General features: G+C 49.5%; 1 protein-coding gene across 7 annotated transcripts in view; it reads left to right on the forward strand.

Moving 5' to 3' along the window:
* The window catches only part of CFLAR (CASP8 and FADD like apoptosis regulator), a 384,910-nt gene that overhangs the window by 125,857 nt on the left and 237,619 nt on the right, over positions 1-21,434 (forward strand). For 2 of the 7 annotated variants that reach the window (XR_013608637.1, XM_078680199.1), the window contains exon 1: positions 7,021-7,333. The exons of 2 other annotated variants lie outside the window; for them this stretch is intronic. The gene's annotated coding sequence lies outside the window, so the exon portion shown is untranslated. Of the gene's footprint in view, positions 1-7,017; positions 7,371-21,434 lie in introns of those variants that run through there. 3 more of the 7 variants (XM_078680201.1, XM_078680200.1, XM_078680197.1) reach the window with 3 other exon arrangements.

Consider the following 21,434-nt stretch of genomic DNA (forward strand, 5'->3'; position numbering starts at 1 on the left):
ATGCGCCCGCCACTGTGGCAGGCGCATCCTAATGCTGCCTACGGGACCCCCGCCCTTATGGCGGGTGGTCCCTTTCACCGACAGGATGGCGGGTGGGCAAAGGCCGCCTGCCATCCTAATGGGCCCCTAGGTTTTAAATTTTATATGGCCGGTCACAAAAACATCTGTTGCAGGCTCCCACTGGCAATACCTGTGGTGCCTGGAGTAAAGGGCATGCAGCAACTATTGAACCCAATGGTATTATGGGACCGCGAGGATACGCATGATCAAACGCCCCAGAGGGTTTAGTCCGACATACTTTTAAACTGTCACTCGATCACCTGAGCATGTAAGGAACGTTGAGGTGCTCAAGTAAATCAGCGAACTTTAAGCATATCCGAGAGAAAATTATAATGCAGCCCAAAGGTGCCCACAATGATTTCCCAGTGATAATTGCATGTCTTCAAAATCAAACAGAGGTGAGCGTCAAGTGAAACATAATTCTGAGTGTTCAAAACTACATTGTAAATTTAACAAATGTGTCTAACCACTGTGAACAAACAAACCTGTATCGCGTCCTAATCAGTTGCCATGCCGAGATTCGCCGGGTATGGTTCCGATGTAAATAGAAACCTATTAGGAGGTGGAAGGAATTAGAGGACTGGTGATATTTAAAAAGATAGAGGGCAGCCATCTTGAAAACATCTTTAACAACATAGTTGGTGATCAACTGCCAAGAAAATAAGGTACCTTAAATAGATGAATACCCTAGAGTTCAGACGTGGCCCCAGTGACCTCAAGGTCCTTATCGAAAATGAAACTAAGGCAAGGAGACAAAACACTAATCTCACTGCTAAACAAGCATTTGCAATGCAATAGGTCTCGCATTTACGATAGTTTGAGCTATTGACATTCCAAATAACCATGCCTTTTATTTTTGTTTTTGTTTTTTTAGCATAAATAAAAGGCACTGTCATTCATTGTTATTGTTATTGTGTAATTTTATAAAGCGTGCAGCTGCCCCAGCAAAGGGGCGTCCCGGCGCTTAAAGCGGGATCAGAAAGGCAGCAGGACTAGCCCGCAGGGAACAAATAGGTTTTAATGGCCTTGCGGAAAGAAAGTAGGCCACCCAAGCGACGGGTCTGAGCGGGAAGAGAATTCCACAGCTTAGCGGCCAGATAGCGGAAAGACCGGCCCCCGGCTCTAGTACGTTTTACCCGGGGAACCACAGCCAACAGATGCTCAGCAGAGCGTAACTGACGCTTGGGGACGTAAGGGATCGAAAGTTGGATAGAATCTCGGGGGGCGAGAGTTTAAGGATTTTAAAGGGAAGACAAAGTGCTTTAAATGCAATCCTTTTAGGAACAGGTAGCCAGTGAAGGCGCCTCACGGTGCCCAACGTAGAACAGGTTCCAGGGAGACTGAGCAGGACACGTGCGGCAGCATTTTGGACTCGCTGCAGGCGGTTCACCTCCGCCTTATTGGCGCCTAGCATCAATGAATTGGCGTAGTCTATTTGCGACAGAATAATCGCCTGAATGGTCAGTTGGCATGTGGCAGGATCAAAGAACCCCAAAATAGGCCTCGGACCCCGTAAGAGTCCGAAGCAGGTGCCCGCTACTTTTTTGGTGTGCTCCTGGAACCCAAGGGTAGAGTTGAGCCAGATCCCTAGGTTCTTTACCACTGACTTGGGAGTTGGGGCGCTGCCAATGGATGTAGGCCACCACTGAGTACTCCAGTACTCTTTATTTTTCCCCACCAGCAGCACTTCTGATTTGCTGGCATTAAGTTGAAGGCAATTGGCAGTCTTCCAACGTGCGATCGCCTCAAGCCCAGTTCGAAACTGCGTGGGTCCCAAGTCAAGGCCATCTGAGAGGGCCACCACCAGTTGCGTGTCATCCGTATAAGAAACCAGGGTCAGGCCATGGTTGTGCGCTACTCTCGCCAGGGCTGGACGTAGAGATTGAATAGGCAAGGACTTAATGCTGAACCCTGAGGAACCCCCTGCTTGCTAGAATGGACATGGGAGAGGAAGGGGAGAGCTGTGACTTGGAACGCCCTGAGAATACAACAAAAAGGAGTTGCCGGACTGTTCCTATGTGTGACTAAGGGAAGATCTAACTGGCGTGACCAAAGGTGTAAGAGTAACACCCTAGGGCATCCATTTTGTTGGATGGATTTGCCTCACACACCCAGAAGGGTGTCATGCTTCATCATCGGTTCAATTTAGAAATGTCTTTCAATACCGCTTGTTCAAATGTGAGGACCTCATGGGGGACCATTCCATTGTGCGGTGTAAATGTAGATGGATTATGTAGTCCAGAATCATCTGAGGGTTCACAGGGCTTACCTTCAAAGAAGGTTTTCAACCTAATTTTTCTGAAAAATGATTTCAGTTCCCTAGTTTCTTGGAATTGGTCAGTTTTGGGTGTCGGTACAAAGCCTAAACCTTTTTGTAGGACATCCTCCTCTTTCTGTGTGAGGAGACGGTCAGAGAGATTGACCACCAGGCTCATTGTGGTCCTGACCGGCTCGTGCTCCTCGTGTCCATCCCTTGTGGGCGGGCTTCCTCCCACTGTACCCTCTTGTCCGGTGCGTTCCCTCTTTTTCGCCCTCGCCCTCTGCCCCAACCTCTGCCTAAAAAAGGAGGGTGTGTCGGGTTTTGAGGGGGGTAAAATGGAGGATATTGGGGGGCAAACTGGGGTTGAAAGTGGGGGAATTGTGGATATTGCCAGAAGGGAGGGGGCCCTGTGAGTGGTCCTTGGTTTGGATAGTTAGGGTAGTTTTGCTGTCCACGTCCCCTTCCTCTTCTGGTCCTTGGTGGCATCTGTGCTGCACTATTATCTCCACTGCTATCAGAGCCACTATTGGAGCCCCTTCTGGAAGAATTAGTACTGGAGTCTGAATTGTAGTTTGTCCCTGGGGGCACATAGTCATCCCTTAGGTATGGATAGACTTTCTCCTTTGAGAATTTCTTGATGTCCCACAGAGGTAATACACACACCACTTCACACATGACACCAGCATGTTGTTGTTCACCTTTTTATAGGTCCTGATGAATCGCGGGTAACTATTACTCAGTGCGAGAAACATGTCGACCATCTTCACCCCTAGCCCCATCTAGGGTCACCTGACCTTACTCGTTGACACCTAGTGAGCTAGCCCCCTGTTTTTAATTGCAGCCAGGGGACCCCCAGAATAAAGTTAATTCCGGTACCCTTAGCTACATTTTAACATCCCTTTTCACTACCACACACCATCCTGCCCACACACCCACACCTCACCATAAGGCTGTTGGAAAAAGATCTCCGCCAAAGAGCCCCTCTTTGAGGTGAGCCCGTCGGGGATTGCACCGCCTCCCCGACGAGGAGCAACCGCCGATGATGAAGCATGACACCCTTCTGGGTGTGTGAGGCAAATCCATCCAACAAAATGGATGCCCTAGGGTGTTACTCTTACACCTTTGGTCACGCCAGTTAGATCTTCCCTTAGTCACACATAGGAACAGTCCGGCAACTCCTTTTTGTTGTATTCTCAGATACGGGCACACGCTGTGACTGGACCTTCCACCAATCTGAGTGGTAATTAGTGTCCATTGATCGAATGATCACCTCTCCTCCCTCTTTTTGACAAAAACTTGGAACGCCCTGTCAGAAAGAAAAGAACGAAACCAATCCAGGGCCAGACCAACTAGCCCCGCTTCCTCTAGGCGACGCAGGAGGATCTGATGAATGACAGTATCGAACGCGGCGCTGAGATCGAGCAGAATCAGCGCCGCAGTCTGTCCCTCATTCATGATGGTCCGCAGATGTTCGCATACCGCCAGAAGTGAGATCTCGGTGCTATGGCCGGGGCGGAAGCCCGTCTGAGAGTAGTCAAAAATACTATTACTGTTCAGGAAGCCTGAAAGGATGTCATTAGTGTGGGCCTCCGCAACTTTGGCGACCCATTGCAGAAGGGATATTGGTCGAAAGTTTTCAGGCTTAGTAGGGTCCAGGGAGAGTTTTTTCAACAGGGGGACCACCCTTGCTAGCTTCCATGCCAATGGCACCACAGCCGAGGTGAAAGAAGAATTGATCATTTGGCCTAGGGGTGCAAGAAGGACCGGAAGGCGTTCTTTAAATTGAGCCGGCCGCATAGGGGCTAATGGGGACACTGATTTGGCCTTCATACTTAGAGCGAGAAGCTCGTCCTGAGTAATAGATGGTATAGCTGTCAAAGTGGCAGCAGGAAGAGGTGCATCAGGGGCTACCGGGTCCATGGGGCAACTGGGGAAAGATCTGTAAATGGCTTCCACTTTCTGGACAATTTTTTTTTCCAGTTCCTCACATTGCTGACCTGACGTGAAAGTATGAGTAGGGGATTTTTCCTGTTTTTGAAATCATTCAGTATTTTAAAAATGCATCTAGCAGGGTTTTTTCTGGACTTGATCTCATTGGTAAGGTGAGCTGCACGTGCCAGATGTACGGCCTTGTGGTAGCATTTGATCTCATCCTGATACAGCTTTATCGCCCCCTGTTCATAATTCTTTCTCCAAGCCCGTTCAAATTTTTTACAGGTACTTCGCATGGCAGCAAGAGAGTCGTTTACCAGGAGTTGGAGCTAGAGCAGCGACCGATAGATTGCTTTGCCGGAATCAAGGTATCTAAAGCATGTAAAAGCCAGTTGCAAAGTGCTTCATACGATTGTTCCGGGTCAGTGCCTAACGTCGGGGGACAAGCCTCTAAGATGGCAAGTAGTTCCTCCAACCTGAGTTTGTGCCAGCAGCGTCTGAGAGTGGACTTAAGGTTACCTCTGGGAAATGTGTCAGGAAGCGGAAGGGAAAGGGACACTAGGAGGTGATCTGACCTACATACTGGGCTGGGCGCCTTGGCTGTGAGCAAGGGAATATTAGAGAAGACCGGGCCCAATAGGTGTCCAGCAGTGTGAGTAGCACCCACCACCAGCTGACTCAATTGACAAGCAGCGAGGTCGGCGAGTAAGCTCCCGATTTCTGGGTCTGAAGGGCGATCGAAATGTAAATGAAGGTCCCCGATGAGAGTGAAATTAGATGAAGTCAAAGCTTGGGCGCTCACGGCCTCGACAATCGCTAATTTAAATTCTACAGCCGGACCTGGGTGGCGATAGACTAAAAGACCAGTGAAGGAAAAGTGTGTGCTCGCGGTGAAGACGAAGCGAGCGCATTCGCACCCGGCTACGTCCTCCCTGACAAATGAACAGGGGAACCTGGACCTAAAGATAACAGCTATGCCCCCAACTCTAGTCTCCCTATTTAGAGTCAGGATGCTGTACCCTGGGGGGAGTGCGAAGCCAGGCTCAGCCACAGTATCGTCGGTTAGCCAGGATTCTGTTACAAAAAAACACATCAGGCGCTTCATCTTCAATGAGGTCATGAATCTCCATATAGTGTTTGACCAGGGAGCGGACATTAAGGAGTAGGATTCTCGGGATGGGCTTTTTAGGGGCGGGGTCGGTGAAGGGCATGGGGGGCATGAGTCAAAGCCACAATTGCGGCAACAAAAAGGTCCTTCCATTCCCTCTCCCAGGCGCAAGCAGCAAGAGTTAGTCTGCTGACCAATGGTCAGCAGGTGCTCCCTAGTATAGGCCGGCACCCCTGATTTCAAACCATCAGCATACCTGGCGTCTGGCATCACCCAGACGTGGACGGGCGCAGACGGGCTTGCCTTTGGCGCGCCGAAGCGCTGGGCCGCTGTGCGTCCTTCCCAACATGCTCCTTTAGTAGTCCCCTCCCACCTCCAACGAGACCGCTGACTGGGCCCTGTGCATGGAGACTGGAAGCACTACTCCTGCCTTCCCTGCCCTCCGTTCAAACGGCACTGAGAACGCCGTGACGGACCGGGGCTGAAGTGAGTACAACAATCAAAATGGTGCAGTTTCCCAACACTTTTGTTAAAAAAGACAATCAGCGCAATCCAGAGCTGCCCAGTAGATATTGCCGCGATTAGAGCAGGTCCCAGCAGACTCTGCCACTGTCTGCCTTTCGCCGCAACGCGCCTTGCCTGGTGTGCTCCTTTAGTAGTCCCCTTACAATGCCAATAGCTTAAACTCCCGTAACTGCGAGACCTATTGCATTGCAAATGCTTGTTTTTCTTTGGCTGGCCATTTATTTATTCAGATTCTGTTCCTACAGTGCAATGTTAAGAATTAAAAGGCGTGTTTCACTTACAACATCGACTTCCCTCATTTCTCTTTCGCAATGCCTTATGCGTTTTTTTTGTTGTTTTTTTACTATGCGTCTTTCTGCACAAGGTACATTTAAGTAAAATGTTCCCGTGGGAAACAGCTTAGCCATTGAACCTTTATCAAGAGGTGGCAGTGCCACTCGTGCAAGTTTTTGAGGCGAGTTTGAGTTCCAAAGTCTGGAAAGCACCGCCATTAAGCCAAGGCCTGTTGCTAGGTCACCACGGGCATTTTATGTAGCAATACCTAACTGCCCCGGTTTTGTGTGCTCGAATGACAAACGTGCAGTGCACCAAGGTCGTAGCCGTGACCTCGATTTTGAATCACTCGCCTTAACTGTAGCGTCACTGGTCCTGTAATGGAAAAGAAGAACACAAGATAAACGACTTCAAAATCCAACGTCCGCATTGAGTTTAACATCCCAACACGTAGGTTCTACAGTGCGCATATCTGTGCAGCAGGCGCTTTAACCTTTCGAGTTAACTTACTGAAGTGTCCGCACCGCTTCCGTGCTGTAAGCATGGTCGCCCCTGGCAATCCCAGTGTTTTACAGAAGTGCGTGCATTTGTGACTTCCCTGAGAAGGATGTGGCATAACTGGCAGAGTTGACGACTTGGGATCTGGGGAGTCCGGTCAGTCTCACCGTCGGCCAACATCCTGTGATTCTAGGCAAATTACCTCATTTCCCCATGCCTCAAAAAAATGAATGAAGTCCCATACGAAAGAGCGCTCATTCTCCATTGCCTGCCCCAGCTCCGTGCTTTTACTTTACTAGCGGTCAGAGTCCCTCCTCCGCCTCTTGAGTACGTGTATGTGTGAGGGGGCGTGCGAAAGGCGTCGTTTCAGTCCAGGGAACGTTTCGACTGCCAGGCATCACCCTTCAGGGGCAGCGACAGTAAGTGGCTGCGGGGCACCCCCTCGGCACGGCTCGGTCTGGAAAGACCCGTGAGCAGCAATCTTTAAAGGGCATCGCGCGCGGGATCCGGCCTCGCTCGGAATGAGACGCACTGTCGCCGCTTTCGTTTCTGTAAGTCCTGCGGCAGTCTCGTGGTCTCCGCTGCCAGACCAGCGGCGGCGCGCCCGGCTCCTCGGTGTCCGCATCTGCTACGTGGCTGCAGGCGGACTGTAGCGTCCTGGTGAACGTAGTGCGAAAGTGAGTACCAAATTCTGTTCTCAACGAGTTTGTCAAAGTATGAACGTGCGCAGTGGGCGGGGTCGAAACTGCAGCCGAGAGTGGATAGTCATAATCCTATATTTTTTACATCACTTTTGTATTTCAGTGATACAGAAACATATGGCACGCGTTCAGCGCCCTTTTCCTGTGAGCGGCACAGCCTCGGGGAGGACAGGCGTTAGCGCATGGGGCAGAGTACGGGTTTGGCAACCTTCTTAAGTGCATAAAACAATTTCCTCACACTGTCTGCGTGCCTCAAGATCTTTATTCTCTCAGCGAGAGAAACGCGCTCTAGATGGGGGTCGAACCAGAGGCTTGATCCAGATGTCTGGCTCGGGTTCAGCTCGAGGTCCTATTGAACATTAGAACCCAAAGCGAGCCGAGCCTCCACGTGGTTTCCGCCTGTCGCCCACGCGCTAACCCCATGCGCCAGGAATTCAAGACAACCATTAGCTTTGATGTAAGCACGGGGAAGAAAGAGAAAGAGATACCGTATCACCTGGTGGCTGAATTGTGCAATCAGAAACTGGAAGACCTGGGATGGGTCTGTCTTCCTTGCTTGGGCAGATCATGCGATCACGGTTTATTTATTTGAAGGTTTTATATAGCGCGGACAAGACTCTTGCGAGTATCTGGATATCTTATTTCACGGTGCCTCCTTGTTGCTTATCAGAGCGCCCTGAAATACACGAGTTGGCGATGTGCGTTGTTTAAAAACTTATTTTGTGTTTAATGTAGTTGTTTATATTGCGTTGCTCCATCTATAATAAGGAATAAAGAAGACATAGTGTAGAGCGGACAACCGACTTGCCTCTTAATTCACTAATGGCGTTATCGTGATGGTGGGGAGGGTGCAGGAATGTTTCAAAGATCAAAAACTTCACTTTTTAATAAATGCCACCAAGTGCATAATCCTATATAAGAATACACGCTTCTGCATATATTTTTGGAAATTTAAGAGACCTTATGGTATTGTTATTTTTGTTACATGATTTGCCAGGCAATCTTTGTCATGACTCGTGCACAGGCTCCTAGGGCCAAGCCAGACCCTTAGCTTGGCTCTCCTCATTCGTTTGTTGGTTTTCTCACTTCTAATGTCGAGACAGGCGTGGATAAGCACTATATACAGACAGATCGAGAGATAAGCACACACAGACAGGCACATAGATTCCCCTAAACTGAGAGCAAGAGACACAGCTCAGGGATTGTGACCTTCGCAGGTGATCGCTCTAAAGCCATCCTCTATATCCTTCATAGGGGCATACGCAGTGCTTAATTTGTAAAATATTAAGTTGCCCAAAAGCCCATGGTCGCAGCTATTAGATGTATCAGCGCCGAACACCAAGGCAGAGTAGACCTGAATCAACCGGAGACCTCTTTAATTCACCAGAAACTAAATGCACCTTTATCTCACTCTGACAGGTTCCTGCTTTCTCTCTTGATGGCAGATTTTTTATCTTTCTCTTCCTCCGTCTTTCCCGTTTGTGTGTTTCCCTCGTGTGTTTTCCGCTCTTGCTCTTGGGAAATGTCAGATGAGGAAAAATGATTGGCAGTCTAAACAAGCATTGGAAATGCAATAGGTCTCGCAGCATTAGAGTTAGTGCTTTTAGAATTGTTTATGGTTTTTTTTTGTAAATCTTTAGCATTTTTGTTTCCTGTAGCCAATGCTAAAGAATTACAAATAAAAAAAGCCATAAACAATTCTAAAAGCTCTAACTCAAATGCTCCGATACCTATTGCACTGTGTGAGGGTGAGGGGTTGAGGGTGAGTGAGGGTGAGGGTGGGTGAGGGTGAGTGAGGGTGAGTGAGGGGTTGAGGGTGAGTGAGGGGTTGAGGGTGAGTGAGAGTGAGGGTGAGTGAGGGTGAGGGTGAGTGAGGGTGAGTGTGAGTTAGGGTGAGGGGTTGAGGGTGGGTGAGGGTGAGGGGTTGAGGGTGAGTGAGGATGAGTGAGGGTGAGTGAGGGGTTGAGGGTGAGTGAGGGTGAGTGAGGGTGAGTGAGGGGTTGAGGGTGAGTGAGGGGTTGAGGGTGAGTGAGAGTGAGGGTGAGTGAGGGTGAGGGTGAGTGAGGGTGAGTGTGAGTTAGGGTGAGGGGTTGAGGGTGGGTGAGGGTGAGGGGTTGAGGGTGAGTGAGGATGAGTGAGGGTGAGTGAGGGTGAGTGAGGGGTTGAGGGTGAGTGAGGGTGAGGGAGGGTGAGTGAGGGAGGGTGAGTGAGGGAGGGTGAGTGAGGGAGGGTGAGTGAGGGAGGGTGAGTGAGGGTGAGTGAGGGTGAGTGAGAGTGAGGGTGAGTGAGGGTGAGTGAGGGGTTGAGGGTGAGTGAGTGAGGGTGAGGGGTTGAGGGTGAGGGGTTGAGGGTGAGGAGTTGAGGGTGAGGAGTTGAGGGTGAGGAGTTGAGGGTGAGGAGTTGAGGGTGAGTGAGTGAGGGTGAGGGGTTGAGGGTGAGTGAGGGTGAGGGGTTGAGGGTGAGTGAGGGGTTGAGGGGGAGGGGTTGAGGGTGGGTGAGGGGTTGAGGGTGAGTGAGGGGTTGAGGGTGAGTGAGGGGTTGAGGGGGAGGGGTCGAGGGGGAGGGGTTGAGGGTGAGTGAGGGTGAGTGAGTGAGGGGGAGGGGTCGAGGGGGAGGGGTTGAGGGTGAGGGGTTGAGGGTGGGTGAGTGAGGGTGAGGGTTTGAGGGTGAGGGGTTGAGGGTGAGTGAGTGAGGGTGAGGGGTTGAGGGTGAGGGGTTGAGGGTGAGTGAGGTGGAGGGTGGTTGAGTGAGGATGAGTGAGAGTGAGGGTTAGTGAGGGGTTGAGGGTGAGGGATTGAGGGTGAGTGAGTGAGGGTGAGGGGTTGAGGGTGAGGGAGGGTGAGGGGTTGAGGGTGAGTGAGGATGAGTGAGAGTGAGGGGTTGAGGGTGAGTGAGGATGAGTGAGAGTGAGGGTGAGTGAGGGGTTGAGGGTGAGGGGTTGAAGGTGAGGGGTTGAGGGTGAGTGAGGGGTTGAGGGTGAGTGAGGGTGAGGGTGAGGGGTTGAGGGGGAGGGGTCGAGGGGGAGGGGTTGAGGGTGAGTGAGGGTGAGTGAGTGAGGGTGAGGGGTTGAGGGTGAGTGAGTGAGGGTGAGGGGTTGAGGGTGGGTGAGTGAGGGTGAGGGTTTGAGGGTGAGGGGTGTGCCCAAACAGAAAGTTCCAAACTTTGCAATTGGCATATTCTAAACCTCACTCTTAAACATTACATACCAACAGTCACTATGCAATGCTGAACAAACCCGGCAATTGGTGAAAACGGCCAACTTTCAAAATCTAGAAAAGTTAATGCCCTGTAACAATTTTGTAAAACCCCGGTCGAAATCGCCCAGAAAACAACCCTGAATAAAAAATAAAACTGACAACTAAATAGATTCCTACTTGCCTCCCTACTGGGTCCATAGACTGACACCAAAGGACATCATCAGAAATAATAGTGACAGTACATCAACGAGTCACACTTAACCAGCTGCCGAGGGTACTGGCATCTTGGTCCTAAGAATCCTTTCATTTACCAATCTTAAAACGGAGGGAACAGTCCAGTTATCCACTAACAAGCATTTGTCACAAACCTGATCAAACGACCGATCTCCGGCAAATCAGCGCCAACAACTAACACGCCTATATTGAAGTCAAATAAAATCCCATTCTGCTCGAATTCTCAGTAAGTTTGCTGCTAGCAGCCAGTAGCACATTAAGGCCTTTTTAGTTTGATGAGTTGTACACAATGTTGTTCATTTTTTGGTTCTTAGCTCCATGTTTGCCTTTAAGTAAGTCTGGTCCCTTGACAACCGCACATAATTTAGAATGGACCCTTGAAGATAAAGGGACTTTGCCCCGCACAAATGGTTTCATAGGCAGGCCTTGCGTGTATTATTAAAACACTTTATACTAATAGAGGAACCGTGATTTTAAGCAATTTACCACGGTTGGGTTCAGCACAGTACACTTAATTAAAAAGTGTATCCACTATTAAAACACTACAGTAGTTTTGGGCGCCTAGATGCTACATCTGTGTCCACTGAGCATTTACAGTTCCCATCCCAGCGGGATTGACTCAGCCTTCCAGGCTTCAGAGGTCGATATAATGGGTACAATTGATTTGGGCAGTAATAACACCTATTATTTAAGAGCTGGACACTTTTAGTCTGCTGTGTTCTGTATGATAAATCGATATTACATTTACTCACATGCCCGGTGAGCCTGAAGGACTGGCCGGCAGCTCTGCTGTGCCATGTCTCTGTGCCGTGGGCTTCCAGGCGCCTTCTTAGCCCGAAAGAGTCTCTGTAGCTCCAACCATTGGCTCTGTCATTTCAGGGGAGTATCTTAATAACTATACCTTTTACTTAACTTTCGAAGTCGAGAGGGAAATCCCGTGGGATCTCGCCAAATGTCACAGCACCCTCGAAGGGAACACGAGAGCAAATAAATCCGGATTATACAGAGACAATGGTAAATCATTTCCACCGTACAGGAGCAGAGCACTGCACTGCAGGCAACTCAACCCGAGCATGTCGGGATTTGGGACCCGCTGAGAGGATTCGGGAAGCCAGCACCGGAGCGGAGCACGAGGGCCTGCGTCTGTCAGCAGTGATGGCGGATTAGACACTGATTGCTGCAGGGGGGGGGCACTCGCGGGAGGCACGCTATTAAACTGAGTCTTAGACCATATAATTGTTTCTGTGCTGAGCACAGGCGCCGGCATCATCTATGGAGTGAGCGAGGAGAGGGAGAAAGGCGGGAAAAAAGAAGGAAAACCTGTGACGCGAGGCACGGGGTAAGCAAGAAGAGGGAGGAAGCACAGGAGAGATATGGTGGAAGCAAAAGGATAATAGAGAAAAGGAGAAGCCAAGGAGACATGAAGCAGAGGCGAGAGGGGAAGCGCAGGGCAGAGGGGAGGGGGAGGTAAAACAAGGTGAGCTGAAATGAAGCAAAAGAAAGAGGAATTAAATGAGGAGAAGAAGGAACTGAGTAGAGAGAAAGAAAAAGCATTGTCGAGGCTTTCCAGGCCAGATAAGAAGTAGAATAAACGTGAATGGGGGGAGGAGGGAGGAGAAATGCGTCTCGGCCGGAGCAGGGGGCGGAGCAGGGAGAGCGGGCTTTGTAATGTAATTGACACGGCCGGCCGGTCGTGAAACTGAAAGCATGGCCGGCCGGCCGTGAAAGCCTTTGATGCGGCAGGGGAAATGCGAGACGGCGGGGAGGGGGCGGAGCGGGTAAACAAAGACGGACGTGCACGCGCTTTTAAGCTCAATGCGCATGCGCATTGAGCTTAAAAGTCACGGGCACTGCAAGGAATCGCCACGATTCCTTGCAGTGTGGATAAAGAGTGGATAAGTCCCAATACTCTCGCTTGCTCGATGCGCATGCGCATCGACAGGCGAGACCTAAAAATGAGTGCGGTGCCCCCCATCAACCATCAACTCAAATTAAGCACAGGACATGTGGAATTCTGTGTTGTGTATTGCGTTGATTAGTTTTCCATTGCATTGTAATTGCTCGAGCACAGTCTTTCTTCTGGGTTTTCTGCACTAAGTCCAGCTGTATCTTTCTCCTTTGATTGCATTATCTCCCCGGTACAGCAGTTTATTGCTTAGATTAGAAGGATCTTGTTGCCAGCCTTATTAGATTCTGGTTAGCTACCAGAGTTGTCTAGTGCACTGCCTGATGCAATAGCATCAACGGTTTAGTCAAAACAGTTGGGGAATAAATAAGGCCCCCTGTTTTTAGGTCTTGCCTGAGCCAGCGCACATGCGTTGCTCTGTGAAGCATTTAGTAAGGGCTTTTAAACTCCAAACACACGTTCGTACGTGTGCTTTTTTAATCACTTGCTAATGGGCTTTGCATGCGTCTTTCTAAGAAAGACAGCACGCAATTGGCCCAAGGCGGGTGCATGTCCCGCCTTCTTTGTTTTCTGGCCTAGGGAGCGAGCATCAGCGCCATCTGTTTCCAATTATTGTGCCGTTAATTGGAAACAGATGGCAATCTTCTCCTGCAGCGGCAGACACAAGCGCACGCACCACTACCGGGTTTGTTCAGTGTGTAAACACACAGCACTGATCTTGCGCACTAGAGGTGCCCTCTCATCTCGGGTGGCCGGCACAGAAGCTGGACGCCGAGTCCCCGGAAAACTGTATTTTCTCAAAAGAACGAACTGTGCTGCATTTGTGACCCATATCCTGAGGGCAGTGGGGAGTTCTCTAAAAAACAAGGGGCATGGTAAGTAGGGCCAAAAACGCATTTCATCAATGGCAGGGCTGGTTTCAGTTTTTTTTTGCTTAGTGCACGAACAGCTGCCCAATCGGGCAGCAACACTTCCTCCCACAGCATTCGCAGATCTCCTAACTCCCCTTCACCATGGCTACTCCGTGCACGAACAGCTTCACAATCAGGCGGCAACGCTTCCTCCCTCAGCATTCGCAGATCTCCTCCCTCCCTCCCTCCCTCCCCTCCACCATGGCTACTCCGATGCCCAGGTGAATGCTTTAAAGAGCGTCTCGCAAATCTACAGGCTGAGTCCTAGCAAGGGGCAGCTCCATCTCTAATCACCACCATGGGAGGCTGCTGCACCTGCTCATCAACAAACACGCCAGAGGTACTGCGGTCGCCAGGATCTGCCTAGTGCCATTCATGTAACCGGCACACAAGGAACACAAAGACTTTACCCCTCTCACATCAGGTGCAACCACACATTAGCCCTAAAATAGTTGTCCTGATTCTGCCCGCTCCATTTTGGATCTTGGACGTGGCCAGCATGCTCACCGTAATTACCCTAATCTCCGTAAAGGGAGCGCCCGTATTTGTCCCGTAAAGCTCTGATGTTATCGAAGTGCCTTGTTTTGTTTATTTTCAGGCTCCCCAGCTAAAGAAGAGATAACATGAAGCTTCAGAAATACTGTTTGTAACCTGTTTTTTTCAGTTCTAAAAAATATAATTTACTATTTCGTATTACCTCATAATCACCCGAACACTCCCATTTAGTATGCTCCGTTCCTCTGTCCTTGCCTCTTGTTTGGAAACAGCCCATCCCTGTTCCAGCATACCTGTATAACTCACGGGGCCTTCTCCTAGTGTTCTGTCGGAGAGAAGCTTGTGAACATCATGCCGATAGCAGCAGCTTTCATGCTAGATTCCTGGAAAGTGGGCACTGTAGGGGGGAGGGGCTGTGTACCCAACACGTCCCATGATTTAGAGCTGAGGAATCCTAATCGGAGGTTAGTTAAACACTAATAGCCAAACATTTCTAACATGGCAAAAGACCTAATTCACACATTTCTATTCAAGTTTTCTTTAAAAAAAGCACAACTGGCTTTTTGCATCTGTTTGTTTTTTGTTTACATTTATTTTATTGGTTTTAAGAACATACACAAGCATTACATAGCAATTATCAACGCCTCCCGTGCGAATAACAATTGAACCACAAAGTTCTGTTATAAAAGCAGGGCGTGTAGGGCACAATAGCCGTAGGCTCCCATTGCCCCTTGCTTATGCTGGTTTCTTCATAGGCGGCGGCCAAAAAGGAAGGTTTGCAATGCAGCCTGCTTAACAAAGACAAATACATGAAAAGAACCCCAACCCACCCCTAGACCACCCTCCACCAGTGTGTCGGATATTATAAATGCGAGGCATGGCCATCTCAGCATCCTTACTGTGCCCTCTTTTCGGGTGCTGGAGGAACATTAGTCTCATCTGTCAGGTGCAACAAACGGAGATATCTAGGACATGTGATTTCGTTGATCTCACTCACTCACTCATATGGCCATATGCAAATCAGTCTTGACCCTGTTCCTCGTGGGAACAGTCCAGCCCGAACTGCCAGGCCAGGTCCTCCCTGGACCGGAAACCAGCATCCTGGGACCGGTTTCGGGGTATCTCCCCATATCAGCCAGGCTAGCTTGAATCCAGTGACGCAGTGAGCACGGGACCCACGCCTTTTTCGATGGCAGAGATACATGTGAATCAGCATGCAGGCACTGGCAGGGGTCACCGGAGGGCCCAGTAGCTAGTGGAGCAAGCTACTGCTGACTGTTCCAAATGGAATAGGGATGTAAGACTACTGGGGGGAGGAGTGGATAGGTTTCACTCCGGCAGGGAAATGACTTGCTAGCTCTTCCACCCCTAGTCTCTAGTGTCCAGGAGGGGCTGGGGGCTGGGTGGGGCAGATTTGGTCTGTCAGTGGTATGTCAGACAGATCACGTCGTCGGGTATTGACACATTGTGCAAAGTACAGATGTCCGCTCCGGTTTACTCCACAACTGATAGGCCCATTCACACAGAAGAAACCTATATACACGCTTGAATACGTGCACACGCAGCCTCCCCCACATTAACCTCTTTCTTCTCTCTCTGTCTCCCTCGTGTCACACTTGATGCAAGCACTTTGCATGTGTCCCTAAGATGGCGGAGTCAAAGCACCCCAGTTAAGGGGAACGGAACAGACCTTTACAGGAGGGTGGACGGTGGGCAGTGGCGCCTCTCCCACGCGGATACAGGTAAAAAAAAACATTTTCTCCCTGATTGGAATCTGTTGCAGCCCCCATCGTAAGTTCACGACGCACAGCCTGGATGGAGGGGCCTGCTGTCGCTCCACCGTGGGTCACACTGAGAAAAAGAACATACAAGGGCATTTGAGTGAAGGACTGGAAGCTTGTTACCACTCCCACCTCAAAATCGTGTTGTTCCTAATTGTCCTTGTGCAGGTTTGTGCAACTTCCACTCGCAGGCAGGCAGCCAAGGTCTTATCGGAGTTATGACTTCTGTTAGAGAGCTTTAGTTCACACCCTCGTACAAGCACGTGGGCGGCCTGCCAGTATTAACCGGAATATTGTGGCCTGTGTTCCCAGCGGGCACAGGTCGGATTTACTTGTGTTAAAATAGTTTATTATTATTTTATTGTCTTGCAGTTTGATATAGCGCAAACTAGACCTGCGGGTAGAAGAGCGCTGTGCATGAGCACCAGCTACATTACACAAGGACGCATTCATGACTTCCGGTGGCATTCGTGGCAGTTGTGCTGCCCTGGAGTTAGCAAGAAGTAAATAAATGGTGGGCAGAGCACTAATGGTCGTCACTGTCTGTAAGTGGCGCTGATGAGTGTCCGAAGTAGGCACTGGTTGTCCAACCTAAAGCAAGCTTGAGGACAGTCAGTCCTCCCATGCTCACGTGTTATCAGGCAGACACGTGGGTAATCGCGGTGTGCCCACGCAAGAGCTGGCGCGTGGGAACAGCGGACTCCTGTGGAAGTGAGAGTGGCTGGTTCCTGTTGTGAGTTTCAGGGCATGACCGGGTGGGCGGGTCACGAGTTGGGACTGCCGGGCAGACTGAGTGCACTTGTGGGCGCTGCTCGAAGCAGGAGGGAGTGATGGGCAGGATGAGCAGGGCACAGTCTAGAGCTGGCCCTTCTGGGCAGTGAGGGAAGCGGCCACCGGTGGGCAGGGCGGGCGTGTGTACGGAGGTCACACTGGTGAGCAGCCTGCCTAGCTCCAGCTAGCACATTTCACGAGTGCCAGATACACCCTTAATATTCACGGATACGACGTGTGCAGCTGAGGAAGAGACAACCGAATCAGACCAACAGCTCCTCTCCTCGTGACAGAACCCGGCATGCTGTAAGAGAGGTGGGGGGCTGCAGCAGTCCTGTCTAGGCTTCAGCGTCATTTTATGGCGAATCTGCGCTGCTGTTAGTTTTCTGGTCTCTGCTTGTTGACTTTGTGACCCCGGTATTGATACTTTCCTTACTTCTCCTCCAGTTTGTTTTATATTCTTAGCTTAGACAGTTGTGTTATAATTTTATCTGTGCGTTTCATAATTTAACATTCATAAAAGTCATTTGTGTCGGTTTTTTTTACGCTTGTGGTAGTGTGCCACAAGAATGCCAGAGAAAACCTTCATTGTGAACCACTAATTGACATAAGACAGGACCCGTGTAGCATGCTTGCAGAAATTGGCGTAGCTAGCCCTATAGGCTCCCGTGGCTGTTACTGCGTTCCGGCAGTGAAAGGGGTGGGGGGTGCTGGCGAGCATTTTCTTTATGAGGAGCGGGAGAGGCTTGTTGTTGCCGCCCCGAGACGACAGGTGATAGCGGGAGGAGCCCCCCCCCCCAAAAAAAAAGCTTGTGCCACACCAACACTGAACCCCCCTCTCCCCGTGCAGCACAGCATAAAGACGGGATTCGTGCAGCACGCTTGCAGGGCGGTGGGATGTGCAGTATCCACAGTGCTCGGTCTCTGTGCCAGGACATGTGATGCAGCTCGTCACCCCGTGACCGTTCTGCTTACGATGCCGGTGCCGTGCGGTCTGGTAAGCTCTCGGCCTAGAGCTGCACAAGAGATCTAATGCCTCGTGCATCGCACGCCAGGGAACGGAAACAGCGCTTCCCGGGAATTCCCCATAGAAGATATTCAGAAGTTGTCCCTGGATCCGACCAGGGGATTTACTCAGAATGGCGTCACTTTCACTTTCCTCTGGCTGCAGGCCATGGAGGCCTAGAAACAGCTAAGGAGAACAGGCTGAACACTAAGGGGAGGCGACGCCAGGAGACACGTAGCAGCCCGAGCGGTGGAGACAAAAGCAGAATTTAGAAGAACTGGTGGAAAACAAAAGTTGTAATTCTAGTGTAAAGCAACAACAGAGTTTAAGATTACTGCTTTGTGTCAAACTAAACAGGAAGGAAAACTAAGACAGAAGGCAGAACTGACGGCCCGTGCATTTTAATGTTTGCATTACATTTAATGTACACTTTTGACATGGTATCTGCAGCTGCGCATAAGGATTTCTCCTAGTAAGAGGATGTCCCGAGCCACATCAGAACATACTCAAAGCATACATTGTTCTTTTGCGTGGCACGCTTCAAGAATAACTCGTTCTTCCACAAGTTAACCCCAAACTGGAAGGACTAGCGCTCCCGAGGTGTTATCTGAGACCATCAAAAGAGAAAGGATGAGCTGGGCGATGGGAGGCAGAGCTGAAAGAATTGGAATGAGTCGGCATAAAACCGAATATTGAAGCTTGTCCGGATTCCGCGATGTTCTGGACACTTGGCGGCCTCCATGAGGAAGGTGGTCGCACATCAATCAGAACGGATGCAGTGTGTCTTAAATTGACCCCTTGTTTGGTGAAAGAGGGCGGAGAGTAAGTCCAATCACTGGACCACAGGTGTTATTCATTCCCTAAAAATAAATAGAAGGCAGGTTAAAGGGGGCGACCTGCCCCCAAAGCCCTGTGAGCGGCGTTCGACTCGTGCTGTAGTTTGGACGAAGCGGAGAGGAAAGTACAGCTCCAGGGAAGGGAGAGGGGATCTCGGCATCTCCCACTGCTCGCATCAGACTGTCACTCCCAGACACCATCCTTTAAAAAAAACAACAACAAAAAAACTCACATACCTTCGAAATTAGGAAGCGGGGTCTCCATTCCAGAAGGCCCTAGTCAATCCTAAGGGATATTAGTTAAGACATTAATATCAATCAATCAACATTTATAAAGCGCAACAAATCACCCGTGAGGTTCTTGAGGCGCTGGAGAAGTTGGCTGCTGCGTGGTGGTCTTCAATCGAACAATAAGGTCTTGAGTTCTTTCCTGAATTGCTGGAGTGAGGGGTCTGTCCTGAAATGTAGGGGAAGGTTGTTCCATGTCCTGGCCGCCAGGTGCGAAAAAGAGCGCCCTCCACTCTTGGTTCAGCGAACCCTGGGAGTGTTTCCGGGGTTGAGGGAGGCAGATCAGAGGTGTCTTAGCAGTTGGTGGATGGTCAGGTGTTTGTTCGAGGTATGCTGGTCCTTCGTTGTGTAGGGCTTTGTAAGCGTGTGTCAGCATCTTGAACTGGCACACCTTCTTATGTTAAAGAGCTGTTACATGACCGAAAACCTGGAAAAGGCTCGCGGAGGCTGACATAATTTATTAGCAAGAATCAAATCTGCTATAAAACAGAGTTTGAAGTGGGTGGGATTGGAGGGCACCACGTGCTCATAATTTTTAATTTATGAAAAATGTTTGCCTACTTTCTATGAATAGATAACCGTCCCGGGACAGTTAGTTCTTACAGTTTAAGCGCATCGCTGCAGCGGCTATTCCGCCGCAGCGCTAAGGGGGTGGGGGGGCCGCGTGGCGGCCGCATGCTGGTGACAGAACCGCTCCGTCACCAGCCGCGGTTGCGCTGTGCTCATGACGGACCGGTTCCGTCATGGCCCCGCCCGCTCAATAGAACGCGCCGCGCAGGCGCGTCGGGCGGGCCATGACGGAACCGCTCCGTCATCAGCACAGCGCCACCGTTGCTGATGACGGAGCGGGTCCGTCATCAGCATAGAAAGGGCTAGATGCATCAGCTGAAGTGTCATTCTGGGAGAGTCCTGTGCTGTGAAACAGAAGGCGGGCAGACAGTTAAACAATAAACAAGCCTTCTTGCCAGAGTGTCTACTTGCCTGTAAGAAATGCAAACATGCACAACTGAGTAATCTGCAAATGTAAAAGCTGCTTAGGAGCGGGGACTGGCTTTAATTGATGGAATCACTTGAAGGTTTGTGATGGCAAACACTTATTCTTTTTGAGTGGTAGTGCAAGGAAGTTACCAGCTGAGCTGTGAAGTGCATGCTGTTAAGAAACAGTTATATATTAAAATTGCATTACGTACAGTCTGGGTATTATTAAAATCTATATTTTTGAAGCACCATTTTATCTTAAACATTTGTGTGCATTTTGTAGCAGTCTATCTTATATTGTGTGTAGTGCAAGTTTAATGACGTACATAATGCTTCCTGTCACGTGCTCGGACCTCGTAAAACTAAAAATACTAATCACTATTCTTCACTGCACCAACCAGGGTTTAATTCTGTGGGTCTCTGGTTACACCCAGCCCTCTGCAGTGCATTAACTGATAGAGGTTTCATAATATACCGTAGTGCATTTCCCACTGACTAACTTTAACTTTATTTATTTTTTATTAAAGTTGTGTGTTATTATATATGTTACTATCTGAAGGTGCAAGGCCAAAACAATGTACAGAATATTTAGTATTTCTAGCCGCACCTTTGACCCCGCCTCCTCGCTCGCTCACTGACCTTTCCCCTATTGCATGCAGCATCACAGTTCTCGTGCTTGTTTATTGCACTTCCATCGCTGCTATAAAAAGTCCTGTTTTGCGTTCGATTTACAATGAGATACACTGCTTCAGAAGCAAAAATCTCTAAACCATAATTGCCCACTGTGTAGACGTTTCCTTGTATACCTGGAGCTTAGGCAGGATGCAATGGATAGTAGTGCATGCTGCTGAAAGAAAAGGCAGCTATTATTCCATTGACAGGAATCAATACGCACGAGCCACGCCAATAGCTATCTTCCCTCATACATTACTTGATAAAATCACAACATTCATGGAGGGACATGTCAAATTGGCAGCAGAATTTAATTTTGGTTGGTAGCTTCAACAGGCGCTCAGGTGTGCTTGAATCAGCAAGTGCCATCTCAGCAGCATTAACTAAAATATTAGCCAGCACAAGGCTGAAGGATCAGGTCCATGTAACTGAAAAGGGTAGAACACCTTCTTCAGCTTCAGCAAACACAATAGCCATGTATGCAACTAGACTGAATCTTTTCAGATCATTTTCCCATCTAAACTACTTGAATTGAGATAGAAAAAATGACTACTATTTACTGGTAATTTTGAATGCTTCAATGCCTGCCACCCCTTGTTCCTGTACTTCTCAGCCCAGTGCAAGATGAGATGACTACCTTCTCCAAGCATATTGCGATTTTCACTGATTGAAACCGTCCATGCCCACCCTCTTTTGCTTTTTAGGTCTCTCATACCAGTCAGCGCAAGTCAACTGTTGGCGAAAGCCCTATTGTTAGCTTACAGTGGACTTAGAGTCTGCCCATTGCTTACCCTTGGTTTGTCTGTCTTTCCCTTTTATTTGCTTGTTTTTTATTAGTTAGATTATGTGGGCTTTCCTTTCTCTTGTTTGTCCACCTCTGTCGCATGAATGCATTAGTTGTGCCCTTCCACTGCTTGCTGTTCAACCCTACTTTTTAGGTCAAGCCTGGGCAGCGCATGCGCTGCACTGCAAGGCATGCTGTATCAGAGTATGGACTTGAAG

This window comes from Lissotriton helveticus, chromosome 3_1, assembly GCF_964261635.1.
Source record: "Lissotriton helveticus chromosome 3_1, aLisHel1.1, whole genome shotgun sequence".
In the NCBI taxonomy this organism is placed as follows: domain Eukaryota; kingdom Metazoa; phylum Chordata; class Amphibia; order Caudata; family Salamandridae; genus Lissotriton; species Lissotriton helveticus.